Here is a 5,128-nt window from a genome sequence, read left to right as displayed (position 1 = left end):
GTGGGACGCCTACCACAGCATGGCTTGCCAAGCGGTACCATGTCCGCACCCAGGATCTGAACCGGCGGACCCCAGGCCACCGAAGCGGAACATGCACACTTAACTGCTGCACCACAGGGCTGGCCCTTCACTACCTTTTTTGAGAAATTGTGGTAAAATACATGTAACATAAAATTTAGTGCATTCACAATGTTGTGCAACCATCACCACTATCTAGTTCTAGAACATTTTCATTACCCCAAAGGAAACCCACTGAGCAGTCATTCCTCATTCCTCCTCCCTTCCCCCAGACCCTAGGAACTACTCATGTTTCCTGTCTCTCTGGATTTTCTGACTCTGGATATTTCATATATATATGGAATCATACAATATGTCACCGATTGTGTCTGTTTCACCAGCTTTTTAAGCCTCCTGTTGAGCTAAAACTTTCCTTTTTCTCAGATAATGGCTCATGTTTTACTCAAGAGCATTCAATTTATCAGGTGTCACGTCACTCAACTTCCTACCCTCACCACCTATAAACTAATGTAGCAATGATGGTAGTAACAAACACAGTGATGTCCTGAGTTCTTACTCTGTTTCAGGTGCTTCGCTAAATGTCTTCTATGCACATCTCATTTCACTCTTATAACCCTTTTGAGAGGCAACTACTAATATTATCTTTATTGTACAGTGAGGGAAACTGAGGCTCAGAGCAGTTAAATCATGTGAGCTCAAGTGGTAGAACCAAGAATAAACCTGGATCTGTTTGACTCCAGAGTTCAACTCACAACCAACACGCTGCATCTCTTCTCAGTGGCCACCCTCCCCTCCTTCCCTGGGCCTCAGAGGATACTGGATCCTTCCTGTGCTGGCTCAGGGCCAGCCCATCCTCCTGCACATTTGATCTCATCCCTTCCCATGACCTCCAGAACCTCCTCCAGCCCCTCTCCAACACCACTGGAGCTGATCCTGATTTGAAAGGCTGTGGACTGCAATCACCTGGCTGCTTCTTCAATCGCTTGTCTCACGCCTGAGCTGGGATGACCCAAAGGCCAAGCTCAGCTGGGACTGTGGCGCCTTCTTGTGGGCTCTCCGTGTGGTTTTGGCTTCCTCATTGCATGGCAGCCTCAAGGTAGACAGACTTCTTGCATGGCACCTCGGATCTCCAAGAGCTAGAGTTCCAGAGGAAGTGCACGTCCTTTACATCCTAGCCTTGGAAGTCAGAGCATCACTTCCACCATTCTCTGTTGGTCGAAGCAGTCATCAGCTCACCCGAGATACAAAGAAAGGGTCCCTAGACCCTGTCTCTCTGTAGGAGAAGTGCTAAAGAATTTGTGGCCATGTTTTAAAACTGCCACAGGTTGTTTCCAATCTTTTGCTATCCGTGTAGTTTATTTTACCCCCTAACATGTCCCAAATCCATTCATTTCTCTGCGAGCCCCATAGGCCAGGACACCGTCATCTCTGATCTGGAGCATCCTCACTGGCCTCTCTGCGGCCGCTCTTGAGTTTTCCATCCTGTTCTCTTGAGGGAACAGCAGCCAGAGGGATCTTATCAGAGTGCCAACCAGACCACACCCTCTCCCCTCCTTACAACCCTTCCGTGGCTCCCCACTACCCTTGGGCGGAAGTCCAAATTCCTGACCTTGGCTCCCGAGGCCCAGCAGGGTCTCATGAATGCCTGCCTCTCCAGCTTCATCTCCTGTTACCACTCAAGGCCTTTAGTTTTTTTTTGGGGGGGGGGGGTGAGGAAGATTGACCCTGAGCTAACATCTGTGCCAGTCTTCCTCTGTTTTGTATGTGGGACGCTGCCACAGCATGGTTTGATGAGCAGTGCCTAGGTCCGCACCCAGGATCCGAACCCACAAACCCCAGGCAGCTGAAGCAGAGCAAACGAACTTAAGTATTACCCCACCAGGCCGCCCCTAGGCCTTTAGTCTTGAGCTCCAGGCCTTCCTCCCACTCTCCCCCTCACACACACACATGGTTGGATGAGTAAGTAGTACCTATAAACCACTTAGGCAAGCCCTTTGCACGTAACAGGCACCATATATTTGCTATTATTGTCAGTCGGTGTTCAGTAAATATTTATTGAGCTGCCTACTCAATGCCAAGCACTATGCGAGGCTTAGGGAGACAATAGTAAATGAAAAAGATGTGGTCCCATCTTGTGGAGCTCATTTTTGTTTGTGTCCCCAGCCCCTAGCACAAGGAGAGACAGAATGGACGCTCAAGGCATGAAGGCGTGTTTATGCCATGGTCCCTGATGAAGCTTGGAGAGGTGCAGTGACTTTCCCAAGACCACACAGCAAATGTGGACGAAATCAAGGTTGTGGGCACATGACGAAGAATGAAGTAAGCCCAGCTGCCTGGAAGGCCTGCCTCTCTGGGGAGATGGGCCACAGGGCACACACTACCCAGGGCATAACGAAGGGTAGGTTGGGAGAGAGAAGAAGGAAGGTTGTCTCATTGGCTCCTTCCAGAGGGGAAAGGAAGGAAGGTGTCCCCTCCCAACTCCTCCTCCCCACCGTGACTCCTTCTCCAGATAATGGGGCTGATCCCTAGCAAGGGGTAGGGGCTCAAAGAGGAAAAGGAAATAGAGAGAGGAGGGGAGCCTCAGTGAGGGCTAGGGCTTCAGTAAGAGAGAAGGGGCTCCTGATGCAAGCAGGAGGGGACTTGCTGCTAGGGGCCCAGCGACCCAGAGGTGGGGCTCAGCCACAGGTGGGGGCTCAGAGAGAGAGGTGAGTCTGTGAAGGAGGGGGGGGGGGGCGGGGGGGGGGGGGGGGGGTTTGTAATGGGGGGGGGGGGGGGGGGGGCCCATGAGGGGGATGGAGACCAGAGAGGGAACTAAGGATACAGTGAGGAAATGAAGGCTCGGTGAGGGCGAGGGGCTTCAGCGAGAGCGGTGGGAGATTGAGGGAGTGATGGGAGGGCCGGTAATGAGTTTGAAGGACTGCATGAGGGGGTGGGGCGCACGGAGAGGGTGGGATCTCCGTGAGGGACCTGGGGTCTCAGAGAGAGAAAGGAACTCTGGAAGGGGACAGGGGTTCGCGGTCCCGCAGGGGTCCACAATCTGCAGAGCCAGCCCGTGGGGCGGGCCGGCGCCCCCCTCCCACCCCCGCCTCACCCCCGCCCCCGGCTGCGGCGCAGGCGCCGACCTAACCTGCTTCTGCGGGGCTCGCGCTCTGGCTCCTGCTCGGCGGAGGCAGCAGGCAGAGAGGTGAGCCCAGCCCTGCTCCGCGCGCAGCCCGACCCCCACCCCGCCCTCTCCGGGGTTCCGGAGAACCCCCAGCCCTGCCCGCATCCCCGCCCCGGCTGTGTCCTGCATCCCCGCCCCGGCTGTCCTGCCTCGGGCAGGACAGCGGCGCCCAAGCCCTGGCGTGCCTCGGGCTTTGGGGGGTGGGGTCCCAGGGAAGCAGCGGGGGCCAGAGACCTCACCAGACCCATCGCCCCGAGACATCTCAGGGTTGATAGGAGGGACAGAGGCTTCAAAGGACAAGACCTCTACCCACCTCTCTACTAGAAACCCATTCCCACTCTCCCTGCCTCAGTTTCCCTCTAGGGGAAAGGATGCAGTTAATTTTGACCAGGGAACGGGTAGTCTGGTCAGAAACAGTGGTGCGGTTAGGACAAGGAGAATTGGCCTGATTTCCCTAGGCTCGCCCTGCAGGAGGGCGCCCTGGACGCTGGAGTGGGCGGGTCTGGGGGTCTGGGAAGAACTGAGTGAGGGCTTGCAAAGGCGAGAAATGCTATCCATCTTCAGGCCCTCGCGCCTGTCACCTTCCTGTCCGCCTCCCTCCGCGCGCCTCCTCCGCCGCAGTCTCCCGCCTCGGATCCTGTAGCCCCCTCCTCTTCCCGTTCTCTTCTCACCGAGCTCCTCCCCTCTCCCTCCTAGGGACGTCGCCTCAGCGGTTCCTATGGCAACCCTCACCCCGGGTACCCGCGTCAGGTCCTCAGCATCCTCTCTCTCCCTGCCTCCCCTGTCCCCCTCCCACCCACCCCCCCCCCCCCCGGCCGCTAGACCGCCTCCCCGCTACCCTAAAGTGGGAGGGGGAGGGGCCAGGCCGAGCGGGAGGCAGCGTCAGGGTCACCTTCCTTCTCCTGTGCCCGCAAGATTGAGTGATTCTGTGTATTTGGGGAGGGGGACGGCGACTTGCAGGGGAGGAGCTAACCCAGGCCGACAATCCCTGAGCCCCTCCTCGCTCCTCCTCTAGGGTCTTTAATTAAAGGTCGCTGCACTGAGACTCCGACCGCCCCTCCGGCCCCAACTCATTCTCGCGCCGCGGCCTCCGGAGCACCTGGCCCCGCCCCCCGCGGAACCCCGCCCCGCCCCCACCCGGGAGGTGGCCTAGCTCTCCACGCCTCTTACCCTGTTCTTTTTGTCTTTCGCTTTTGGTCTCTGCCTTTTCCCATTCTCTCAAAAAACATTTTTTTGTCTTTTTCGTTTTTTTCTCCTGAGTTATGGGTGAGAGCTATGGAGAGCTGCGATTTGTAGACAAGCTCTAACGACAGCACTCCTGTGCGCTTGTGTGACCCGAGGGGGCTCCAGGAATCACCCCCCCCCCCCAACACACACTGTCAGGGCTGTGTGTCTGCGTGTGTCTACATGTGTGTGTCTCTGTGATGTGTGTCTGTGTGTCTGTCTGTTTGGTGTGTGTGTGTCTGTGTCTCTGTGCTGTGCGTGTATGTGTCTGGTTTGTGTGTGTCTGTGTCTCTGTGCTGTGTGTGTATGTGTGTCTGTCTGGTGTGTGTGTGTGCGTCTGTGTGTACTGGTGAGTCTCTACACAGGGAACTGAGGGCCGCGACTGACTGGAAATGAGAGGGGGCTACAAATTTGTCTTAGCCTTCAGTGTAATAAGCACCTTGCTTTCTTTTGTTGGAAGCTGTTCAGAGGGGCTGAGGGCCATCATGGGGGTGGGGAGGGAGCCCAGTCCTTCCCAGCGCCGCCTCTTTCCCCGCTTTGGTTTTAGTGCCATTGTGTGTGGATACACCTGTACCTTCCATTCCTGAGGCCTCAGTGTCTCCATTTGTGGAAAGAGGGGTTCTGAGGTTTCTCTAAAAATCTGACAGCCCCTGAGCCTAAGAGCACTAATCCGAAAGGCCCCTGGCTTTCACCTCCTGCGGAGTCACGATTCCTTGGGATGCA

Source organism: Equus quagga, chromosome 12, assembly GCF_021613505.1.
Source record: "Equus quagga isolate Etosha38 chromosome 12, UCLA_HA_Equagga_1.0, whole genome shotgun sequence".
In the NCBI taxonomy this organism is placed as follows: domain Eukaryota; kingdom Metazoa; phylum Chordata; class Mammalia; order Perissodactyla; family Equidae; genus Equus; species Equus quagga.
The sequence above is the reverse complement of the archived record's forward strand: the minus strand, read 5'-3'. Positions refer to the sequence as shown.